The sequence below is a fragment of the Sus scrofa genome, chromosome 10, assembly GCF_054392235.1.
Source record: "Sus scrofa isolate SSC_HxYL_T2T_F1_AM1 chromosome 10, Sscrofa_HxYL_maternal_Yorkshire_Landrace_v2.0, whole genome shotgun sequence".
Lineage (NCBI taxonomy): Eukaryota > Metazoa > Chordata > Mammalia > Artiodactyla > Suidae > Sus > Sus scrofa.
The window spans coordinates 87608866-87635220 of NC_139392.1; the positions used below are offsets into that span (position 1 = coordinate 87608866).

The 26355-nt window shown below is 46.8% G+C and overlaps 1 protein-coding gene and 1 pseudogene across 22 annotated transcripts in view; both read right to left on the reverse strand.

Moving 5' to 3' along the window:
- The window catches only part of CELF2 (CUGBP Elav-like family member 2), an 872498-nt gene that overhangs the window by 385760 nt on the left and 460383 nt on the right, over positions 1-26355 (reverse strand).
- LOC100514677 (large ribosomal subunit protein uL1-like) lies at positions 1812-2956 on the reverse strand (annotated as a pseudogene).

Consider the following 26355-nt stretch of genomic DNA (forward strand, 5'->3'; position numbering starts at 1 on the left):
GCATATTTTCATAAGTTTCAGGAAAATGTAAATATCCTTTTCCAGGAAATGATTATTCATACCCTGGCTGAAACTTTCTCTCTTGGTTTGCTGGACTTTGTCATTTTGATTTATAGCAGCTCTTTACATATTTGAGATAGCAGGCTGTGGTCTGTGATATAATTGCCCAATATTTTTCTCCTAGCTTGTCATTTATTTTTTTTACTTTGCTCACTGCTGTCTTGGTCTGTTTTTGTCAGTTTTCCATGCAGAATTTTTTTTGGGGGGGGTTGAATTTATGTAATTTTTTGGTTATGGCTTTTGGGGTTTGAATCACGGTTTTAAAAAGGCTTCCCCACTCTGACGTTGTCAAAGAATTTTCCCTTAGTTTCTCCTGATACACTTACTGTTTTATATTCAGCATTTAAATCTTGGATCCTTTTGCAAGGTACCCCAGTGAAAGGTATGGATCTAACTCTCTTTTAATTGGCTGAATGCTATTTCTTACATTCAGAGGAGAACCACTTGTAAGACCGTGATACACAGGGTAAGAACAGAATTAGCCCTGAAAATTTCAAGCAAGGAGAAAATGAACAATTCCTCTTGTTCAATAACTTCAACAGCTGACTTTCTTCCAGTTTTCCTGGTGTGAAAGCATATTCAATATTCTTCTCCCTCTTTTCAACAGTTGTCACTCACTTACTAAAAATATTAATCTTCGCAGTGAATCGAGTTAAAAATTACAGATGGGAACAGCGAGTGACAATCTCTGAAGAGGGCATATGAGTGATGGGGCTATAGCCCCCTCCCCCTCAAAGGATTCTTCTTTGTGGGCATCGGACCTCCTTTATCGCCGATGCCTTAAATGCCTCCGTGCAATAACAATATAATCATAAGAGCTAATTAGTAAAGATTTTGTGTCTTGTTAATGATGTACAATTGATTATGGCTGGAGGACAGAATGAGACTAACCACTCAGCCATGATGAGCCTTGCATTTTATCTTCCCACAATATGTAGGAGATGGCATTTTTATGACTGTTTTTCTATTATGGAGACAATCTGAACCCACTCACCCATCTGTTTCTCTCCAGCATCATCTTTTACTACCACCAAACCTGAGCCCTTTAAAAATGTAGAGATCATTCTGGATGCCTGATTACAGGAAGAATGAAGAAACTTAATTACACATGGACCAAATGGGGAACAAGCATCAGAGCAGCCCCTCCCAACGCTCTCAGCTTAATTTTTTAAAGTATGGCTTTCTCCCAGAAAGCCACGGGCCATAATTACATTATACAAATGTCTGATTAAAACCAACTTTAACGGAACCACTTAAATAACTGTAATCCTTTTTTTTTTTTTTTTCTGGACCATCTCATAGTCATTAATTCTTTTTAAGTGGAGGTAGCTAGATACAGCATAAATATGCGTTAAAATATTTATTTAGAGAAAGGAACAGTATGCAGAGACTTGGGGACACTTCTGTAAAGGCCACTTCCCAGGGGTCCTGCCACCTTCTCCCTTCTTCTTTTTTTTGGGGGGGTCTTCTTGCCATTTCTTAGGCTGCTCCTGTGGCATATGCAGGTTCCCAGGCTAGGGGTCGAATCGGAGCTGTAGCTGCTGACCTACACCAGAGCCAGAGCAATGTGGGATCAGAGCCATGTCTGCAACCTACACCACAGCTCATGGCAACGCCGGATCCTTAACCCACTGAGCAAGACCAGGGATCGAACCCGCAACCTCATGGTTCCTAGTCGGATTCGTTAACCACTGAGCCACAATAGGAACTCCCAGTTCCTATCTTTTTCTTCCCTCACTGTCTTCCTTCTCTGTTAATGAGTCCCTTCTCCACAAAGCTCCTTTCTTTGGGGTGTGGGGGAGCAAAATTTGCCACCCCCAAATGTCTTTCTGGTTTTTTCTTTTAATTTAATGGGGGCCGTATTTTATTAGGTGGTGCTGGGGCTTGCCCACAGTGCTCTTAATCTATAAAGCCCGGATGTTCTGCCAATTTCTCTTGAGCACTGAATACCAGAAGCTGACAGCCAAGTGCATGTTGGACACAAGCTCCTCATCTGTCGTCTTCATGTGGTCAATAGCCACTGCTGGACACAGCACCTTCTTCATCTGGAACTTAAAGGTAGACTGCACTTCAGCGTTGGCCACCACATTCTCACCGTGGGTCAGCAAGGAAGGGGACTTGTCAGCCTTATTTAGGTCTGGGCTCTTCTTGATTGGAGACTCTGAAGCCAAAAAGCCATCATACTTCTTGTCTAGCCTCTTGACCAGTTTCTTTCCTTCTTTCTTTCTTTTGCTTTTTAGGGCTGCATATGGAAGTTCCCAGGCTAGGGATCGAATCAGACTCGCCTACACTACAGCCACAACAATGCCAGATCTGAGCCACATCTTTGGCAATGCTGCAGCTTGTGGCAATGCTGGATACTTAACCCACTGAGTGAGGCCAGGGATCGAACTTGCAACCTCATGGATACTAGTCAGGTACATTACTGCTGAGCCATGATGGGAACACCCCAGTTTCTTATACTTGTTGAGTTTTCTCAGTGCCTTGATGTCCCTGTGCGGGATATGCACATCCCTGACCTCGTCACCATGCTGCTGGTCTCCTAGAACACACTCCCGGAGACCTTGAGGCAGGGAGGAGACATACACTTGACGATGTCCAAGAAGCATGTGTCCTTCTGAGGGTCATGGTTCTTCAGGCTGATCCGAAGCTTCATCATCTCCAAAAACTTCCCAGCACTTGTGCTGGTCCCCATGCAAGACCTCACACACTGCCTCACAGAAGGTTTCACTGGAGACTTCGCTGCTCATCATGCTTGGTGCAGTGATAACTGGAAAACCCCAAATGTCTCTTTGGCATGTGGATTATTTCAAGCTGAAAAAAACCCAAGGCTCAAAAGACTCAGGAAGAACTTCTGATCTCCCCCCATAACCACCTAAAAGAATTTAGATAAAGGACCTGGACCAGGAAGGGACCTATCATCACATATCACTATGGTATGAACAAGGTGTGCAGACAGAGGGAAACACCTCCTCCTCTCTGAAGTCCTAAACCCCAGCCTTCAACGTCCTTTTTTGTCTTTCTCTGAAGATGGTATTTAGGGTGAAAGTTTCAGTCACTTCAGTGGGTTGGTTTTCCTGGGTCTCTCCCATGACCACATGTTATTAAGCATTTGTTTGATTTTCTCCCGTTAATGTGTCTCATGTCGGTTTAATTTTCAGACCAGCCAGAAGACTCTGGAAGGGTAGAGGAAAATGTCTTCTTTCCCAAAAGGCTATGGTCCAACACCCAATTTTTCAAAGGGATGGGAGTCTGGCTCTTTTCCGAGTCGGTCCGGAGCACACAGCTGTGATGAGAAAAGTACATAATAACTGCAGAACTTCAACGGCTGAGGATCAAGAGTTTGTTATGACATGGCTCTTCCCTCAGAACATACAACCAAGACGGTAATTCTGGCATTCTAATTCCCTGCTGCTATTTCCTGACATTTGAAAATGTCCAAAGACATTCTCCTTGGATGCCTGCGGAGCGGCCCTGGGTCCTCCACTGCCGGGGCTGACAGCCGCACTCCCTGCCTGACCCAGAACACGGCTCTGGCTTGGGGCCCCCCCCGGCTCTACCTGCCCTCCACTCCCCCTCCTCTCCGGGGTGGGGTGGCGGAAGGGGCCCTGTGGCTGGTGGGACACACCCAGGACCTCAAAGCGCAGAGGACCAAGAGTCAATCTGTCTCCGGAAGAAGCTGCGGGCATTTCGGAGCTGGGTCCTGGACATCCCCGCTGCCCTTCTTGTTTGGTGCCAGTCTGTCGGCTTGGCCTTGGCTTTGTTCTACTCTGGCTGCTATGCCAAGAGGGAAAGGGTACAGAGATTTGCGGGGGGAGCGTGATAGAAAAAAAAGAGTTATGTTTTCCCCTCTCTCTAGGTGACTGGAGTGTGGTTTTCTTTGTCTTTTTACGGGCGCACCTGCGGCATATGGAGGTTCTCAGGCTAGGGAGTCTACACCACAGCCACAGCAAGGTCAGACCCAAGCTGCATCTGTGACCTAAACCACAGCTCACAGCAATGCTGGATCCTTAACCCACTGAGTGAGGCCAGGGATCGAACCTGCATCCTCATGGATACTAGTTGGGTTCTCAACCTGCTGAGCCACCATGGGACCTGCTAAGAGTGTGACGTCAACAGACAAATGTAAGCTGTCCTCTCCCCTCTTAGTGCAAGGAGTACAATGAAAGGCTGGTGTTAGGGCCGGGGGGGGGAGGTGGGGGGTGGGGGGGACACTGGGGGATTTGGAAGTACCGAGCAGGAGGCATGGGATTGGGGAGGGCTGCGGTTTTCACCCTCGGAGGAATAAACCAGCTGGAGCCATGCTCACCCACCCAGTCACCCCTCTCCTTAGCCCATGGCTTGAAACGTGGTAAATTCAGGGCTTGACTCTTTGGAACCACACAAAAAAGGAGGATGGTACTGAAGATGAGTTCCCAGTAGGCTTGAAGAATTCGCTCTGATGGCTTTGGTAACTGGCTCTTACAGACACCGAGTGTCTCGCTAAATAGATCAGGACATGGAGAGGGTGGCCGATGGGGACATCAGCCACGTTCACCAGTCACCATGACGCTGTCACACAAGTAACCGCTGCTCTGCACACATCCACCAGCTAAAGTTAAGCTGCTCTCCAACTGGTGTTGAAAGGTGTTTTTCGTGGAAATTCTGCTTTTGCTGAGCACAGGCCTGGATGGCGGGACACCACGGGTGACCTCCCTCCGTAAGACGCGGAGAACAGTAGACCCGTTAATCTGGGCTGAGAGCTGCCGCTGCTCTGTCTTACAGGCTTGAACAGAACTTTCACGTTTCGTACTTGTGCCCTGAGGCAATGTAATCACGAGAGTTACAGTTTTATGAGCAAAAATGATAAATAAGTCAAAGGCACCTCATTTCCAAAAGAGGAAGGCAGCAGTAGAAAATCATCGAAATAGTCAGGCTTCCTATTTCCCTTCGGAGGTCCCTGCAAATCTCTGCCTCTTCCCTGAGCAGGGCAGCCCCTGGGGAGCATGTTACTATCTCAGGAACACCCCCCCCCAACAAATGAATAGAAAATGAAGCACTGCCCCCTCCCCCTGCAGCAGCTACTGTTTAAAGGAAGATCGCATGATTCCTTCCGCCCCTTGCCCAGGCTGCCATCTGAAATGCCGACTAGTTTGTGATGTTTGCCCCACTGGCTCAGATCCCAGGTTTGCTGGGACCCTGGACATAACAGCCAATCCCAAAGGGCTAAAGAGTTAAGTCACTGCTCTCCTACTTGTGACTTCTGCCTCTGTTCCCTCTGTTCCCTGCTGGGATCTTCAAAGCTTCCCTTCCAGGTCAAGGAGCTCCAGGCCCCGCTCTCAGGTCCTCCTTCTGAGGCTACTCCATTCCCTCCCATCTCTTCTGCGTGCCAGCCAAGGCTGGGCAGAGTCGAGTCAGAGATGGGATCTGGCTAATTGCCACTGCGGATCCCATGGGCCCTCCCCATGACCGGGCCGAGGCTGAGAGCAGAGAGAATGTTCTTCTCCCTGCCCCCTCCCCCCCCCCCAAACCCCAGCCCGCTGCCCTGGGTGTTCAGACCATGTGGGTCAGGGGTCCTCTGTGCTAATTTAGGGGCAAGGAGGGAAGAGAAGAATAAGGAAAAGAGAGAAGCATCCTCAGGGTTTTCAGTTTGATTGGATGCCTCTGTGGACCCCGTGTCCCCTGTCCCCTGTCAGCATCTCACGAAGAAAGCTGAGAAAATGAAGTCTTGGGAGGTGCCAGTGTCTCTGACAAAATATGTTTACAAGGACTTCAGCGGAGCATGAATGATGGTCCCTTAACCAGGTACTGAACCCTCCCACGGGGGTAAAGCTGTCTTTTGATGTGTGTCAACTCTGTGGCCCTTAGTGAACAAGGCAGGACCCAGTGTCTATAACAAAGGGAATCACAGATCCGAAAGCTCCTTCTGCCCTGACCGCGGGTCCACGGCATCCAGGTCCACTGTTTCCCTGAGCCACTGGGGAGCCCTGGGGATGGAGATACAGCATTTGGGAAGTTCGTGGACCAGCTCATCAAAAGGCCAGAACTGAAAGCAAAGCGCCTTTTGCATCACACACAGAATCACGTTTTCAGAGGCTTGAGGCAGTTGGGTGACCAGAAAGCCCCCAGAGATGGAGTGGCATTGCAATGGCTAGTTAGTCTGATGGCAAAATCCCTGCCTTACTGGGCTGAGCTACAGTCTTGACAGAGAAGTAGAAGGATTATATGTGTCCAGAATTTTCCAAGGTGGGATGGACACTATCGTTCTCATCTACTACTGACCAGGGGGAAACTGGACGCTGCCTTGGGACATCCCCATCAGAATGTCAGCCTCTCCTGGTCTGGGCCTAGCAGCCGGGGATGCTGACACTCTTGCAGGTGCCCCGCTGAGGCCAGGATCCCAGGGAACGAGAGATCATACGGTAGCGACCCCCTACTGCTGGGAAGGGGGCAGGTCCCAGCATGGGACCTTCTGGGAAGGTCCCAGAATGGACCTGAGGATGGAAGGGAAGCTGAGCGGGAGATGCAGAGCTGCACAGACAGCTGAGGGAAGGAGCCAGTAGAGAAGAGCTGGTTTCTTCTAGGCCTGAGGACAGAAATAGTCACTAAATAATGGGACATATAGCCAGTGTCCTGACACAGAACCCGCTGACTCTGCCAGCTTGTGCATTCTACTCCTCCTGAGGCCCAGGCGAAGCAAACCAGACACAAAAAGGAGAACAGGCACAACCACTACAGAGATCAGTATGGAAGTTCCTCAGAAAACGAAATACAGAACTACCATATGACCCACTCCTGGGCATATATCATGACAAAACTTTCCTTGAAAAAGATACATGCACCCTTATGTTCACTGCAGCACTATTCACAATAGCCAAGACATGGAAACAAACTAAACGTCCACTGACCAATGAATGGATTAAGAAGATGTGGTACATATACACAATGGAATACTACTCAGCCATAAAAAAGAACAAAATCATGCCATTTGCAGCAACATGGATGGAACTAGAGACTCTCATACTAAGTGAAGTAAGTCAGAAAGAGAAAGACAAATACCATATGATATCATTTCTATCTGGAATCTAATATATGGCACAAATGAACCTTGCCACAGAAAAGAAACTCATGGACTTGGAAAAAAGACTTGGGGTTGCCAAGGGGGAGGGGGAGGGATGGACTGGGAATCTGCGGTTAATAGTTGCAAACTATTGCCTTTGGAATGGAGAAGCAATGAGATCCTACTATATAGCACTGGGAACTATATCTAGTCACTTGTGATGGAGCATGATGGAGGATAAAGTGAGAAAAAGAATGCATGTGTGTGTATGTGTGTGTGTGTGTGTGTGTGTGTGTGTATGTGTATATATATATATATACATACATATATGTATGTATGTGTGACTGGGTCACTTTGCTGTACAGTAGAAAATTGACAGAACACTGTAAACCAGCTATAATGGAAAAAATAAAGATCATTTTTAAGAAAGGAGAACAAAGAAAATATTTATTCACCAAATATCTATTGAGAACCTACTGTATTCGAGGTCCCATCGAGCCACTGGGGATATGATGAAGAACAGCAAACAAAAATCCTTGCCTTGTGGAGCTAACATTCTCAGGCGATGAGAAGGACCGGTGGGCAGATAAATTAGTGAGTGCAGGGCGTGTCCAGAGGTAGTACATGCTATGAAATAATGACCGCTACCTCGTGTTGGGAATTTCTAAGTGTTCGAAGCACTTCACATATGTGAACCCTATTAGCATATCCCCGTTTCCGGGATGAAAAAACTGAGGCTTTAAGAGGTGGACCAACCCACCCAGGGTCATGCCTCTGGGAAGCCCAAGAGCCAAGGCTCCCTGGGGCACTATGACCCCAGGGTCCAGGCTCACGGTCATCTCCATATTGCAAGAGGGCAGGGGAAAGGAGTGCTGGGGAGGGTTGAGTGGGAGGGGTGATTTTATTTATTTAACTAATTAATTTGTTTTTTATTTTTGCTTTTTAGGGCCACACCCATGGTATATGGAAGTTCCCGGGCTAGGGGTCGAATCAGAGCTGTAGCTGCCAGCCTACCCCATAGCTGAGCCACGTCTACGACCTACACCACAGCTCACAGCAATGACGGATCCTTAACCCACTGAGGGAGGCCAGGGATCGAACCCGCAGCCTCATGGATACTAGTCAGATTCATTTCTGCTGCCCCACAAGGGGAACTCGGGAGGGGAGAACACTCACAGAAGCCTCACTGAGAAGGTGACACAGCTGAGCAAAACCCTGAGAAGAGGTAAGGATGAGAGACACGAGTCTACCTGGGGGCAGATCACCTGACTTTGAGAGCCCTGTGGCAGGAGGATAGAGGAACGGGACGGGGAGGGGCTCTGGCTGGGGGCTGGTGACAAGGGGACACTAGCCTGTGATGTGGCAGAGCTTCCTGGCAGAGGGCTCCGAGATGCTTAGAAGGGCTGTGGCTTTTAGTCAAGTGAGTCTGAGGGGAGGTGTGGCATGGTTGAATTTCAGAGTCAAAACATTCCCACTGCTGTGTTGGGAAGCGCTGAGGCGCTCTGGGCCAGAAGCAGGGAAATGAGCTGGAGGATCCTTGGATTCCGACACCCCAACAAGTGACGCTACTCTCACTGGGGAGGGGGGAATTGGCAGGCCCAAATGTCCCTCCAGAAGTCTTTGTGGACCTGTCCCCTGGGCTGCGGGGCTGGCGAGGGTGGGGTCCGTTCTGGTCACCGATGAGGAAATGCGAGTTTCCGTTCTTGGCCACCTTGAGCCCGTGAGACATCAATGACCGATGTCCTTGCTGAGCCGACCGTGGACATCCTCCAAAGCCTCGTCTCACTCGCTTTCCAACTTGCGATTTTCTTTCTTCCCTTCCCTCCTTCCTTCCTCTCTCTCTTTCTGTCTCTCTGTCTTTCTTTCTTTTTCATTTTTGGCTGCCAAAATATGGAGTTCCCAGGCCAGGGATCAGATCCAAGCCGCAGCTGTGACCTAATCCACAGCTACGGCAACCCTGGATCCTTAACCACTGTGCGGGGCCAGGGATCGAACCTGTGTCCCATTGCTCCCAAGAGGCCTCTGGTCCCACTGAGCCACATCGGGAGCGCCTCTTTCCCCCAAACCTGCAATTTTCAATTCCCTGTTTCCTCTCCCACCAAACTCAACCTGGCAGCTTCCTCTCCCACACCTGTTCTTCCTCCTGACCCCCAGGTTCTTCAGTTGAGAATTTTAGTTGTAACGCACTCTTTCTTGGTGTTCTGTTCTCCTCAAAGGCATCCTTTCTTCCCACCCCCCCTGCAACCCACCTTTCTTCCCGTTTCCCTTCCTCTGGACACAACTCCACTGTCCTGCCAACAGGGCACTCAGCTCCTGGATCCGCCCTCGCAGCAGACACCCCTTGCCAAAGGCGAGCTGTGAGCTCTGCTTCAAAATCTTCAACCATCCCTCACCGCCTGGGGGACCAGACACAAAAGCCCCAACTTGGCAGTCAACACGCCCCCACCGTATGTCACATCTGTCTCAGCTTATTATTCCCTTTCTAACCCGTTAACATCTAACACTGCAAGGCAGGGGACTGGAGAACTTTCTACAAGATCCTGCTCCTTCCTGCCTCATGCTCTTTGAGTCCAAAACCAACCTCTGGCAGCTTTCTCCCATACTTTCTTCCTGCAGATTTTCTTATGCCCCCAGCATTTTCTCTCTGCTCTAACTTGCTATATTTCCTTTGTGCTATAGGTGTGTATTTCTGTCCCATTACATGACTGGTGACCTTGAAAGCAGCAAGTTGAAGGCACTGAGTGACTTTGGACATCTACCTAGGTGCTGGGTGCTCTTTCAATCATTAATTTCTTTATCCCATAAACCTGGAAAGCCAGGCCCTATTTTAGGCTCTGAGAGCACAAAAGTCCTAAGAGACCGCTGCCCTCTTCCACGTGCTTGTTGGGTATGCCGTGCAACCTGAAATAATTTACAAATCGCCAGAGTGCTAATCTGACCATCCTCACTTACCAATCATGTTTCCCGCGTCCTCCTACTCCTGCGCTCATAAATCAAGGTAATTGCCTGGCAATCTGGCTAAGCCTTGTAAGGCAGAAGAGCTGTTCATGTCTTGTGTCAAATGGTGAACAGGGAGGGGGAGAAAAAGGGTAAATTACCCTACCTCCCATCTGTGCCCCATCAGCTCTAAATCCCCAGGAAAAAAATGTGCTCAGGATGGTCAAAGAAAGATTTTTCCAGCAGAGCCTCCCAAAGCAGGGTTTTCTGCAGCAGCGAAGGCGCTGGCTCTAGGATGCACGCCTATGTGAAACTCTGTGCTGATCACTTACATTTGAGAGAGCGAGAGAGCGCATGTATACTCCCACAGGATTTCAAAGCTTCCCTTCCTTGCCCCGACTGCGCACAGAGCCAGCAGAACAGGCCTCTGAAGGTCTGACCGGGACACATACTGCACATTTTAAAGATGCCTTGTGAAATGGAAAACACCCCCACCTGTTCAAGTTCAAGTGCCATTCTGATATCTTATGCACAGTCCATGCCTTGAGGACTGAGGCATGCTGAGATGTTCAAATGGATTCTCACCCAGAAATATGGGACAAATGAGATGTGTGAAGGGTAGTCAGTGCAGAGCTGTGGTCAGGAGCCTCCGGGGCAAACCTGCTTGGGCTCGAACCCTGACTCACCACTTCCTAATTGTGTGACCTCAGATGGGCTCCTTAACCTCTCCATGTTTCACACTCCTGGAAGTGTTTCTGTGAAAATTAAATGAATTAATATTTATAAGAGGCTTAGAACAGTGCCCGGCAATAATTAGCACCATGTAAGTGTTTATTAAATTAAAAAAATTTAGACTTCATCTTTCTCTGTTTGTTTGTTTTTTAGGGTTGCACCTGCAGCATGTGGAAGTTCCCAGGCTAGGGGCTGAATCAGAGCAGCAGCTGCCAGACTACATCTCAGCCACTGCAACGCGGGATCCTTAACCCACTGACTGAGGCCAGGGATCAAACCGGAATCCTTATGGATAGTAGTCGTGTTCGTAACCTACTGAGCTACGATGGGAACTCCTTCTTCTCTCTCTTTTTTTTTTTTTTGCTTTTTAGGGCCACATCTTCAGCATATGGAGGTTCCCAGGCTAGGGGTCAAATTGGAGCTGTAGCCACCGGCCTACACCACAGCCACAGCAACATCAGATCTGACCTGCATCTGCAACCTACACCACAGCTCATGGCAACGCCGGATCCTTAACCCACAGAGTGAGGCCAGGGATCGAACCTGTGTCCTCATGGTTCCTAGTTGGATTCATTTCAGCTGCGCCATGACAGGAACTCTGGCTTTGGTTTTTTTTTTTAAAAAAAAAAAAACACTTCCTCTTTTTAAGGAAAAAAAAAAATAGGGCAGGTGGGCCCATTGGGAACCTCACCGAGCTCCCCATTATGCCCTCATCATTGTTTGGAGCAGACTCTGGGTTTCCCACAGCCTCCTGGGCAGCCAACATTATTTGTAGGAAAAGGAAGGGGGTACATTCCATCACAGGCAGTACATTTTTATACCGGCTCCTTTCTTAAATGGAAGAAAAACATCCAAAGAGGGAAAAGAAATATCTTTCCCAAATGCAACTTGAATAAAACTGCATAAAGGAAAGCACTGCAGGTAACGCAACCCTCTGGATAGAGCCACGCACATGCTACGCCATTAATGAGAACCACGTGCTGTCCTGTGGGGCGAGAAACTTCCCGAATTGGCCCCCTTTATGCCTTGGTTCCTCCTTTATGTGCAATTTCATCTTTCTGGGGCCCGTATAAATCTCTCTCCCCCTGTATTATCTTCCCATTAGGAGCGAGCGGCCGTAATGACAGCCACCTGTTTTAATGACAGAGCCAGGAGGCCATCAGTTTCAGCGGAGCGCGGTTAATCTGAGTCACCTTCCCCTCCAGGAACGCCGTCCCGGCCTCATGCAGTTACGAGCCATTTCCAGAGCACCTGTTCCCCCTCCAGTTTTAAAAGGTAAATTCCTCCCAGAGGAGGCCCCCCGCTCATCCCCGCACCCCCTGCTCCGCTCTCGGTGTAAAGTCTTGCCCTCTCGCTCGCTATGACTGTCTCAATCAAACCAGCAGGGGAAGCAGTGGAAGCTGGGAACGCGTAGCTGGAGAAGGCACGCGAACATCCTGGAAGGGCCCGTCGGAAATCTGTCAGCAGAGCTGACGGCTGCCTTCCTCGGCTTGCAGCCTGGAGCAGCTGCTGAGGATGCTGACAGGTCCTCGCGGCACCTCCTCCCGGACGTCAGGTGTGCGGCACCCACGGCTCCGTGGGGTTGAGCGCCGGTGACCGTTGCCCATGCCACTTGCCACTCAGAGCCACACAGTAGCTCCCGCGGCTCTCGCCACCTCCCATCAGCAGCTTTTCCAGGCTCCCCAGTGCTGTCACCCTGGCCCGATTTCTCCGGTGTCAGAGCTGCTCTGGCCAGCCCAGCCATGGTCTTGGCTTGCCCACACGGTCCTTGGGTGCAGCATGGTACACCCTGGAGACACACGGCCTCGAACCAGGGACCGGCTCCCCTTCTACCAGCGCAAAGACCTCAAGCAAGTCTTGTCACTTCTCTGACAAAAGGCTGCAGTGAGACTGTGACAGGTGCCATCAGGCAGGGAGCAGGGTTCTCAGCACATGTGGTTTCCTGTTCTCCTCCCTCCCCTGAACATCTGAGTCTTGGCCATCCTCCAAGGCCCAGGTCCTCAGTCCCACCTCCTCCAGGAAGCCTTCCTGGACTTGCCAGCTTGCACTGTTCCCTTGCCGGCCCTCCAAGGACCTCCTTCTCCTGTCCTCTCTCTCTTTCCTGTCTGTGTGGCTGTGCCCAATGCCTCTTTTCACGGCTGAAGAGCAGGTGGCAGGACAGGCACTGTCTCCATCCCCCACCCTCCACCCTTGCTTTTCCTGCCCCTGTGGTGGGCTCCCCAGTCACCTCCCTATGCTCCCATCGACCCCTGGTTCAAATGTCTAGGAGATCCACTGAGGCCACCAGTCCTACAGGTGGATCTGAATCCTTCCTTGCTTCCTTCCCTCCTGTTGAAATGGAAGCGCTGGCTGTCCTCTCGTAGGCTAACCTTCCACCTGTGCTCTGGGTCTCATGTCCCCTTGCCTCCCCAGGGGGCTGTACCCCTCCCCGACTCCCTCTACCGACGCCTCCTATGCATTTAAATCTGTGTAAGTTTCTCCTGCCTTGAGGGTTGATGGGCAATGGATGGGCAATGGCGCCCTACTGTACAGCACAGGGAACTGTGCGTGACTGGGTCACTTTGCTGTACAATAGACATTGAAGAAACACTATAAATCAGCTATACTTCAATTAAAAAAAAGAAACAGAAGCATCCTTCCTCAAGTCCATTATTTCCCTCCAGCCACCTCCTCTCTCTGGGGCCCTTTGAAGCCGAGCTTCTCAACTGGATCTTCGGGACTTGGTCACTTCCAGCGCCCCACTAAATCCGCTCCAACCTGGCTGTCTTCTCCGCTCTTGGCTCAATACTTCTGCTGGGTTACACCTTCTTTACCTGTTCCCTGATGCACATAATTACTGAGGTGCAAGCCCTCTGCCCTCTGCCTACAGAACACCTTCCCCAAGTCAAAATACACCCCACACCTCAAACATCAGCTGTTTGGTAAGGACTTCTGGAATTATATCTACACCGAGAAAAGAAGTGCTTGGAGAAGAAGGAAGAGACCAGTGGTACCCAGAACTGCAGAGCCTATGTGCTCTGTGCCTGGAAGCATCTCTGTGGGACTGGACTGAGCTCTTCATGGGTCACTGGCCACCTCTTTAAGCTTTGGTAGCGGGGAGGAGGGTCTCTACCTGACCCTGCAGATCAGCTTCCTAAACCCAAAGAGGCCAAGTGACTAAAGAGGCCCAAAATCACCCACCTAGACAGATCCAGGAACATCTAGTATGTAATCCAGTACTGTCGCAGGGACTCCTGCCATCCTGTTTAATGTGTGCCCAGGACATACGGACCATGTCATTTTACAGTAAGTAGAGACCAAGCTTCCCCTCCCCTGTGTGGGCCAAACACCACACCCTTAAGCCATGGCCAGCACGCCCTCAGGTGGTCAAGCTGCAGAGTCAACCCTTTCAGGAGCCATTCTTGGCAGGTGATGGAACGGGTGTTTTTTCTCCAGGTTTCTAGAGTCTTTCTAGAGCATCCCGATCTTTCCACACCTAGTCCTAGACAAGTGACTCTTTTGGTCCCTTATCACAACCTGCTTATCTCCAGTAGGAAGTGCACGCTTGGAGTTGTGCCCCTGCCACTGATCTAGGTCTCAGAGCCACAGGCCCTTCTCCTTTGTGAGCTCCAACAGCTCCTCCTTTAGCCCACAGGCGTTCTGCCCTCTCAGGTAGTCCTTCCAGAGTGATCCCTGTGTCACCATCCACGAAGCAGACATGGGGTCCAGTCCTGAGCCTCCCCTGGTCTTGAACTCCTGTTCCTTCCGAGACAGAGGAGGACGATTTTCAACTATCAAAGAAATGACTATTACATTGTCTCAGCCCTCTGCCTTTAATCTTATTCACCTTCAAGACATCAATCCACCTCACCACAAATGATGGAGTTTGTCTCAGAACTCAGCAGGTACCTGCAGCAAGCCTCACTCTCCATAACACTGCAATTTGGAATCGTACCTGTGTAAGCAGCTTCTACAATGGCTCCCAGTGATGCTGACCTCTTGCTCTTCGTGTCCTTATGTGACCCCTCCTTTGCGTATGGGCTGGATCTGGTGACTCATGTTCAGTGGAGAAGAACAGAGTGACAGTGGTAGGATGGCACTTACGACCTGAGGTTATAAAGAGACTGACTTCCATCTTACTGGCTGTATCTTCTCCTTGCTCTTATTTGCTGCCATGAAAGCTGGCTTCCCTATGGAGGGGGCCCCAGACAACAGAAAACCAGGAACTGAAGCCCTCAGTCCCAGAGCCCACAAAGAACTGAATCCTTCCAACAATCACAGGCATAAGCTGCAAAGGGGGTCCTTCCCCAGTTGGGTTTTCCTGTAAGATCACGGCCACAGCCAAAACTTGGATTGCAGCTTGGTAAGAAACTCTGGAAACATCGGCCCTCAGCTAAGCTGGGCTCCGATATCTGACTCGGAGAAATGAGATCATAAATATTTGTTGCTTTAGGCTGCTAAAGTTTGGGGAGAAGTTGTTACACAAAACCAGGTCCAAGAGTAAGTAAGAAATACATCCCACATCCAAGACAATCTTTTTTTATTTCCTCGAGACCTACATCAAAATGAAGACAGAGAAATACACTGCGGAAACTCAAACGTGACGCCGCGTGGTGTTGGTGACGGTCCCTGGACATTTGGTTTCTGACGTGAGCTCTTCAGAAGAAAACGCCCCTCATCTCCTTCGAGTCCCACCATCCCACAGAATAAACAGAGGAGATAATCACTTGTCACTGGCTTGGTGTCACTTCCTTGTTTAATTTGGCTTTTGGCGGGCCGATGGAAAGCAAATGGAGCATCAAAGTGCAGTGTTAGCATTAATGAATTCCCCAAATACCCTTTTTTTTTTTTTTGGTTCCAGGCTGAATTTACTTTGTAACCACTGCCATTGCCAACCAAAAATTAAATCAATAAATCAGTATGAGGAAACTGTCAGGAGCAGCGAGGCATCCTGCTAGAAGAAACCTAAGGCTTATGGGTTGAATTCCCACGCCACTCAGTAACACGCCTGCCATCCCGGTCCAGCACCATGCGGGGCCCAGGCTAAGATAGCGTCAACTTCCTGGAGGCAGGAAACACTTGGTACCCTGCGTCCACACGGGCACACTGGTCTGGGGAGCACATCTCTGCACCACTCCAGGAAGAAACAGAGGGATCACTGCCAAGCTCCCCTGCTCGCGTTTCTGGCAAGGAATGAGTATTTCTAGCTTATTAACCCTTTGCGAATCCCACCAAACTCTACACACTTGCTGCCACTTAGCCCCCTTTTTCCTTTGGTGTGATTTATCTAGAACATCACCCGGGACCCAGAAAAAGAGACCCAAGGGCAGTCTGACTCTAAGTTATCAAGTTCATGTGGTTGTCACAGTTTGAAAGGGACGTTCCGCCGAGAAAATGGCCTTTGGGTTTTGACATCCTTCGAATCAAGGAGCCGTCATGAGCGCTACAGAAGTTATAGATGACCGAAACCAGCAAAGAAGCCAGGCGTCCCCCCCTCCCCAACTCCACATTATGGGGAGAAGTCCCTCCCCTGCCACCTCCTGCCAGCATACACACCACGTGCACATACAAACCCATTCAGGTCCATGCGTGGCTGAAGAGACACACTCAGGTGAGAACTGTGTCGATGGAATTCTAGATGCAAGCCATCACCTGCTATTTCTAACTATCTCCGCCTGGTGCCAGGCATCTGAAATATCTGTGTGAGGTGCTGAGTGCTGCACTCTTTACTCACATCTGTCAGCAGGATGGAAACAAAGCCTCTGGCTATCTGCAAACATCCAGATGACCAAGGTCATTTTCCCATTTTGGTCTGGATGTTGGGCAGCTGCTGGCCTTCCCTCAAACCTGGACTCCCCAGCTCAGCCCCCAAATCAGGAAGCAAGCCATTTACCCTATTTTCATCTAGGACTTAGCATGGATAATTCACACGGTTCTTCAATGAGTCATCGGTAACTAGGAACTCACATGTACCGAATAATCAAAGACAAACACGCTGTTAATCTTTTAAAAATTTAAGTGGATATAAAATAACTGTGGATGTCCAAAGCCAAAGTCCCCTTGTGCCAGCCTGTAGAAGTCAGGTACTTGGTACATACACAGAGCCACCTGATCTCTCATACCCACTTTCTCTTCTCCCATCTCCTCGTGCATAATAAATCTGGCAAGCATAAAGTTTTGATGATAGCTTGGGGACCTATGTCAGAAGTGAGATATCCTTTGCTTGCTTGCTTGCTTCCTTCCTTCCCTCCTTCCTTCCTTTCTTCTTTCTTTCTTTCTCTCTCTTTCCTCCCTCCTTTCTTTCTTTTTTCTTTCTTTCTTTCTTTCTTTCTTTCTTTCTTTCTTTCTTTCTTTCTTTCTTTCTTTTCTTTCTTTCTCTTTCTTTCTTTCCTTCCTTCCTTCCTTCCTTCCTTCCTTCCTTTCTTCTTTCTTTCTTTCTCTCTCTTTCCTCCCTCCCTCCTTTCTTTCTTTCTTTCTTTCTTTCTTTCTTTCTTTCTTTCTTTCTTTCTTTCTTTCTTTCTTTCTCTTTCTTTCTTTCCTTCCTTCCTTCCTTCCTTCCTTCCTTCCTTCCTTCCTTCTTGGCCGTACCTGTGGCATATGGAAGTTTCCAGACTAGGGGTTGAATTGGAGCTGTGGCTGCAACCTATGCCACAGCCACAGCAATGCAGGATCTGAGCCACGTCTGTAACCTACACCACAGCTCACAGTAATGCTGGATCTTTAACCCGCTGCGTGGGGTCAGGGAGCAAACCCACAACCCTATGGTTCCTACTCAGGTTCTCTTGAGATATCATTTTTTTAAAAAAGGACCTCTAATCTTTGATAGACCGTTGTTGGCTGGTGGGCACCTAATGCTGGTTCTTCCCATTCTATCTGAGTCAAGAATTTTTCTCCCTCCCTCCTTTCTTTCCTTCACTGAATAAACATTTAGCAAGCATCTGCTGGGTACCAGGCAGGGTAGCAGGGGCTGGCACATAGCAGGGACCACACTGATGAGAAAGATATTGTCAAAGCCCTGCTTTTAACTTGCCCTGCAGATCCTATGCAGACCCCTGTGGCTTCCTCCTATTGTTTGTGTTTTAGAATGTCTTCTCTGGTCTTAGGAGTGCTTGGCCTGAGCCAGAGGAAGATAGACGTGCCTGAGAACAGACCCCGCTGTGAGGTGCCAACCACTGAAGGACAAGACATTATGGAACATACTGGAGCCTGCTTGCCCCTCTGTGGGACAGCATTTCATAGGGACCCAGTGGGCCTGAGTCCCCGCTACCCAGGCAGTGAACCTATGTCCAGAGGCCATTCTCCTTTCCTGCCTCAACTCACCACACCCTCACGTCCCTGGACTTCAATCCACGTCTCAAGGGTCTGCTTTAGGGGAAACTCACTGAATGTAGAAACTCACTGGGGACACCCAGAAAGGTAACTCCAAATTGTCTCAAAACTCCTATTTCTCTCCGAGTAGGAAACAGTGCATGTTATAATGATTCAAATCAAGAACTATCTAGACCTAAGTTGCCTGGTGTGTCTGCAGCTGTATTTTTAACATGTCCCCAAGCATCACAGAAATCCATAAAGCATCCATTCAAATGAAATTTGAAGGACGTAGAAAACACAGGCATATTCTCTGAAAGAATGATCATACCATGCCTTCTATATAATGCACTAGCATTTTTCACTCTCTAAATTTAAAGATAATCCTTTGGTATCTGGGTCTTTTGGACTGGCTGTACTGTTCAGCTTTTTGTTAAGCCTAAATAACATTTCCTATTCTGCAAAATAATGTAATAATATCCCAAATCAAACCAATTCTACTTGGTAAACTACCTGCATGTTATTTTTCATCAACATCACATGCCTATTAGAAAAGAAAGAACAGCTGGCTTTTCACTAAAGTGATTATTTTTCATCATCGAATTCTGAATATTCAATGCTACTGAGCTCGCTCGCTCTCTCTCTTGAGTCTTCTCACATTAGATTTCTGTAATCGAGACACCCCAGTTTACTCTGGTAAAGGGGGTGGGATGGATGGGAATAGGGGTAAAGGAAGAGAGGGAATATTGCTTCTATAATACTTTGCAGTTTCATATGGAATAAATAAAACAATTTTAACATCTGCACAGCCAACAAATGTTAGTTCCCAGGAATCAGCTCTATAGCCTGTGCATTGATGGGAGTTACAAAAGCAGACTCCTGAATATGAAAATGAATACATATATATTCATTCTGTCATATTACCTAGGCTGACACTGTTTATAGTCACTGATATAGAATGAGAACATTTGGGAACTCAATTACGTGACATAAATAAGACTTCATATTTGTGAAATAAAAACTTCCTAATAGCCAAACTTCTGGTTTCTCCTTCAATGAGGGCTGCTTGTCATAAACCCAGAATTGAAAGTCAAATCTTGATTGATACTGCTCCTAAACTCATATGGGCTTGATACCATAATATTGCCTTTATATAGTTCAATTTTCAGGCTTCTACAGTGGTTTTATAGTATCTCAGAGCCCGAAAAGAAATTACTTCTGTAGTGGTGGTTTCCAAAATGTGCCACGGCATCTTATCAAAAAGGAAACAAGCCAACCAGAGATAAGGTAGAAAAATATAAATAAAAGCACCGTACGCCTAAAGATAGAGATGCAGAGCTTGGAAAAGTGATGGGTATTTCTTTCAAACAAGATGTGGCTGGAGGGTGGGGTCCGTTGTCCCTTGGTGCTTGTGGGGTGGTCTGAGAACCAATCAGCAGACCTCCTTGGAGAATTTGTTTGAAATGCAGAATTTCAGATCTCATCTCAGACCAACTAGATCGGAAAATGGATTTAAACAGCCCCCCCCCCCCGCCGTGCGCGCCCCCCAGTGATTGACATGCACGTTGAAATCAGAGAAGCGCCATGGTATGACCAGCATCCACCGAGTCTCAGGGCTTGGCTTTTATTTCATTAGAACTAAATGGTGAAAACAGTGGAAATGAAGATGTGTCTCCAAGGGCAGACGGGAGAGGCAGATGGACATTCCCATCAAAGTGGGAGGAAGATGGTTTCTGAAAGTAGTTAAAGGGGTTCCAGATCTATGGCCCCAGGAACAGACCCTGAAATGAATGGGGACTCCATCCACACCAAGCAAATATCAGCTTGTCCAGCGAGCCCAGACAGTGTGCTCATCGGGACTGACTTTTGACTTTCTGCTGTTTGGTACATTCAGCTGCAAAGCCAGGAGGTGACATAAGACAAGTTCCATTTCACTCAAAAGTCCAACACTGGATGCACAAAAAAATAACAGACGGGGTGGCAGCGGTAGAGAAGATTCATATAACATACAAATATTTGTATAATTCTTACGCAGACTGCTTTGTGATCTTTGACAATTTCTATATTAAATCGTGACTAGTATTTCACTGAATAAGTAACCATTTCTTACTCTTTTTTTAAAGGAAAAATATTAATGTATTTAAAAAAATTTTTGGAATATTAATTTTTTCGTTTGAGTGGGAGTAACCACTTCTTTACTTCTATTTCTGCTAAAGGTCTTATTCCTGCTTTTACTGCTTTCTGCTTCACCAAAGTCAAGTACGGGGCACGCACACATCAGAGAAGGGAAAGGATGCACTGAGAGCTTGGAAGAGCAAGAGAGAAGGAAAAAATATGAAAGAAATGTCTGCAGTCACAGGGCTGAGAATCCACAACTGCTCTGACTTTATCTTGCTCTCTCGTCCTCAGTTCCTTTCACGGAGTTTCATGTCCCAATTTTCTAAAGCATGATTGTCCTTTACTCGAGCTCAAAACTGCAACACAGCTTTTTCACCCTCGCAAGCATCTCTGGATGATGTTCAAATGGTCACACACATTTCACAAACAATTTGAAATCGACTAGATTCAACAGCCCCTAGGCTGCTGGGCTGTACCAGCTACCGGGGCGCCTTTGTGACCTATTTTCCCTTAACTGGTGTCCCTAAAGTTGTCCCAAAGCATCCCTAAACTAATTTCTGCTCTTTTATAGAAAATTTTAATTTATAACATTTAGGCAATGCTGCAATTAGGTTACAAAATGAATGGCTAAAATGTTGCCTTTAGCGTGGATTTCAATCCCCCCTGGTATGAAAGAGAAACTCTTGCATCTGAAAGTTGAACTTGGATAAGACTTTCTCAACTGAACCCAGTCAACTGCCAGAGCTTCAGGCAAGAACCCAGAAAAGATGAAACTGCAGACATGATGGAATTAGCTAAGAAGTACCAGGCCAAGATGAAGAAAGGCCAAATGAGAGCAGGCAGCATACTGGATTCTGCTGCCAACAGAACCCTTCCAGCAGTGCCAGGTACCAAATTTTCATAGTGAGTGTCAGGAACAAGATGGCAGTTGAGGTGGGCATTTAAAGAGGAAGCACAGTCTATACACAAGTCAGCCCAGAGCCCTTCCTTTCTTCATTCTCTTGAGAAACTGCCAGAATGAATGAGAAGCCATTTGAGTATTACACTAACCTCTGCTTCAACATTATTTGTCCTCAAGGGCTCCAGATCAGATCTGCATCTTGCCTCATTTGGCAAAGGATGTCACTATGACAGACAACGGCAAGACCCAAGTGTGTACAAAATGACTTTTACTAAACTTCCATGCAAGCAACTCCCAAGATGCATTATTACTAAACTCTCAAATCTCCAGCTCCACATCCACTGGTGTCCTTCAGCCTTTACCAGAAATGCTCCTCTAAATATCTGGCCTTTATCCCAAACTCAGTATAAAACAACCCTCTTTCTAACCCCATGTTTCCCAACAAGCCTCCTCCAGGCCTCCCTCACTGGCTTTTGTGGGTGACACCAAATGACGTTCCCAAACTAGAAACTTGACAAACTAGAAACTTCTCCTTGCTTGCCTGAGTTTAGGCAAATGATAGTGATTTGTTTTTTTTTTTCCCATATATATATATATATATATATATATATTTTTTTTTTTTTTGTCTTTTTAGGGCTGTACCCGCGGCACATGGAGGTTCCCAGGCTAGGGGTCCAATTGGAGCTACAGCTGCCAGCCTACGCCACAGCCACAGCAACATCAGATCTGAGCCGCATCTGTGACCTATACCACAGCTCATGGCAATGCCAGGGATCGAACCCGTGTCCTCATGGATGCTAGTCAGGTTTGCTAACTGCTGGGCCATGACAGGAACTCCGACCCTTGCTTTATTTTCTTTCTACAAAGACCAATCTAGTTCATGCATTTCCCATCCTCATTTGAACTATCCGGGAAATCCTTATTTCCCAGTTTGTGCTTCATCCTAGGTGCTGAGGATAAAAGAGATGAGTAACATGGACTTGGTCCTACTCCTCATGGACTGGATGGGTCGGTGTCGCTCTTTCTGGAATAATGCATTTCGCAGGAGACCATCAGAATCCCCTTGCTCCCACGCTCTTTGAATCGAACATTCATCCTTGTCCAACACCTCCAACGGCCTACTGAGAAAAGAAAAGCAAACCCAAAGGAAACTCTTCTATCCCTTTAAGACGTGCAAGCTGGCTTCCACCTACATTTCTAATCTCATATTTCATTATTTTCTCAACAAACCATCTGGCTGAATCCAGCTGGCTGAATCCCTATTTCAAAACTCCATTTTCCTTGCTCTTTGCTTTGTCCCTGCCATTTCTTTTCCCAAAAGATCTGAATCCACTGTGGTGATATTTTTCGAATTGGCCTACCAAAAAACGTTGTCTCTCTCCCCTCCGAACTTAAAGGGTTGGTCAATGTATATGATTTTAATGGGCTCAATAGAAATGTTTTCATCTCATCATGTGACTGATGTTGTCCTAGGCGCTGAGAGATAGTCAGGAACAGACTTCCTCCCCCCACAAATCAGATTTCTGCCTTTAGACTGTTGGTCCTTAAAAGGAAGGCTCATCATACCTTGCACCGTCCATGGGCCCTTATACATCTCCTTGCTCATGTAAGTGCTCTGTGAGTCAACTGGCAATGATGTTGTTCATATCAACAGATTAATTTTTTTAAATTTATTTCATTGAGGTACAGTGTTAGTTTCTACTGAACCGCAAAGTGATTCAGATATACATACATGCATATGTATAAATATCCTTTTTCATATTTTTTTCCATTATGGTTTACAGCAGGATACTGAGTATAGTTCCCCGTGGTGTACAGTAGGTCCTGGCTCTTTATCCATCCTATAAGTAATAGTTGGCATTGGCTAATCCCAAACTTCCAATCCAACCCTCCCCCACCCCCTCCTTGGCAGGCACAAGTCTGTCCTCTGAGTCAACAGATTAATTTTAAACTTCCATTATTTATTATGTCCATAAGCATCTTTATTATTCACTTAAATGTATGCTTTTCATTTTTGTTTTGTTTTTTTAATCGTGCACCATCCACAGAAACCTATAGCACTGAAAGCCTAATTTGGGAATGTCCCCCCCCCCCTGCTTTGGAAGGGGAACCTGGCACATTACAATGAGTGACCAGCCACCAGGTGTCACTCTTACAGATGCTCCCTGAGTTCCACAGGCCTGAATCTGGCAGAGGGAGGGTCTCGTTCGTGGCAGTGTGTCAGGAAAGCAGAATTCCTGCCCACACACTGGATAATCAAGCTCCCAGTATGGATTTCTCTTTAGCATCCTTTCTGGAGCTCAGCATTACTCCTTGAGCTTCATCCTTCCTCCCCCACCAAAAGCATGACAACGACAGGGTTAAGGATGAACAGTCAGGCTAAACGGTGAATTTATTTTCTCTGCTGGCTTGTGTCACTGCCTCAGTTTGGTTTTATATAGTGTTATGTGAGTTTAATATTGCTTATTTGAAAACCTGAAAACAACATCCGATGCTTGAGTGACTTGGGCCCAAAGGAAAGCTGTGTATTTGCCAGAAAGAAGGCAAAGGGAAATACATAATAGACACATTTACAAAACCTAATCTGAAAAGAAAGGTTTACAGGGTTTAAAAATATGTAGGGATAAATGAGAATGAATTTTATTAATTTGCAGGATCTCGGTAGCTTGAACATTCCAAACGCTGACAGAGGCAACTGTTTAAGGTATAATGAAAACCAAACCAACCCTGCGTGGGAAGAGAAACGCTCCCACCTGGTGTTTTGTCAAAGCTCAGTGGACAGCAACATCTGAAATCCTTCAAGGAAGACAGAAGCCTTTCTCCTAAGATGCTTTATACAACAAGACAGTTTTAAGTAAATATGAGAAAAAATTATTTAACATATACTTTTATCTTGGCAGCATTTCTTTAAATACAAAAGATAATGAGTGATGGAAGGTTAGGAAACAAAATTCTTTACCCAAGAGGCTCCAATACCTCTGAGGATGTTCCACCTAAGATTTTTCTCTTACTCTGCATTAGCTCTTCTTCCAACAGGCTCTGTGTGTGTGTGTGTTTCCTTTAACCCTCTCAAGAAGGGCAACTTCTACAGAGCAAATAAGGAATTCTAATTGCAAAATTATATCTTTCACAGAACCCATTTTCTACCCCTTTGCTCCAGAAGCTCTAAAGATATGAATGCTTCCACAAACAGAATGAATAAAACCCCAGTTCTCTATAGTGACAAACTCAGGAAATGGCAGGTTTTATCTTCAAGGAGTTCAATGGCTACACAAAAGCTCTGGTGCACACATAATGGAATTCTCAAATTGGGATAAATGGGCTTTTAAGAATTTTTATTTTGGTCATTTATTGCAGGTAACACTTGTGGATAACATAACATAGCTTTGAATTCCTGAGCAGATAAAGAAAAATCTAAGAGGGGAAAAAAAAATTAGGGCAGGCCTTTATTAAATTTTAAAGTATGCCTTTGCTATACTCTTATAAAGAGCCAAATAGGGTCTCAAAATCTCTGGAGATCGCCAGTATAATTTCTTTATCATGTTCCATTTAAAATTTAATTATGCAGTCTACAACAAGAAGAATCTGAGCTGTTTAAATAGGTCATGCACTGAGTATCTGAACAATATTCTAAAGTTTTCCTTGTAAAGATCTTTCCTTTGATAGTCTGTTACACATCGGAACACTATATTATAAAACAAGTGTAATTCAATTCAGTCACTATGGGCTCTTATATGCATCTATGAAGAATGAAATGTTTTGATTTGGGTTATTTAGAGAATTAATGAAAACCATGCTCCTGATAGAGCTGCCCAAGATGGACGGCCACTATTTGCACATCTACTTTCTTTGGCTAATTGTTATGTTCATGTATTTATAGCAAGGTCAAGGGAATTTTCCCTCTAATACTTGGGGTATTCTGCTTTAGATCAATAACCCTCCATAGAAAGGCAAAATATCCAGCCACTGAATAATTAATGTCTGTACTAGAGGTTTCTACGGCCTATGGCTGGATATTCCTTCATTCCCCATCACCAATGTCTACTAGCCTGCAACCGTAATTTCCCTATAATGACAAAGTAAGCACTCTTTTGAGCATGTCACATCTTTTGCTTCATTTCTTTCTCAGAACAAGTGGTCCTAATTATGACCCCAATTTACAAATAAAGGGAATGAAGCACACAGAGGTAAAGAAATTCACCCAAGATCACAGAACTAGGAAAGGGCTGACTGGGGACTTGAACGCTCGGCTGGAGTTGATCACTAGAGCGTCTGTGCTGAACTACTTCACCAGGCTTCTCCTCATGATGCAACACAGAATCTCTGTGAGATAGGGGCTCCACCCAAGCGCAGGTAAAAATAATGAGCACAAAGCTACCTTTGCATGAACCACTCTAATGAGCACAAAGCTACCTTTGCATGAACCACTCTAATGAGCACAAAGCTACCTTTGCATGAACCGCTCTAAGAGCCACCATGTTTCGATTATTCCCTGGGTACCAGGCTAAGTACTTTCTATGGAGCCTCATTTCACAGTGACACGATGCGGGGGGGGGGTACCATCATTTTTCCAAATTTTCAAATGAAAAACTGAGACAGGGATATTAACTAACTTGCTTGAGGTCACACAATTAAAAAATAGCAGACATATACGTGAGCCTGTGGGAGTCCAAAGCCCAATCTCTCAACCTCTAGGCTAACATAGACTCAAGAGCAACCACTCTGAACAGCTTGATAACAGTAACATTTAGATTAGTAACTTCCCAGCCAATAAGATAGATGCATTTTTCTGGGTGCCAAAAGTACACTGCAGTGAGCAGAGTGGGCAGGGTGGTAGAAGGCGAACTCCTCTTTTCTAAGACTGGACTCTGGGAGGTTTTTTTGGATGCTTCCTCCCTCGCTTCCTCCTACAGACTGAATGTTTATGTTCCTCCATAATTCATGTGTTGAAGCCCTGCTGCCCAGTGTGATGGAATTAGGAGGTGGGGCCTTTGGGTGGTGATTAGGTTTAGATGAGGTCACTGGGGTGGGGTCCTCAGGAGGAATTAGTGCCCTCATAAGAAGAGACCAGAGAGCTAGCTCCTTCTCCCTTCTCCCTGCATCCCCTCCCCTCTGCCAGGTAAGGATACAGAAAGAAGGCAGCAGACAAAAAACCAGGCCACTGGTCCTCACCCAGATGCTGAATCTGCCAGCGCCTTGATCTTGAAATTTCCAGTTTCCAGAACTGTGAGAAATAAATGCTAAGTCACCCCTCTACAGTATTTTGTTTTAGCAGCCCCAG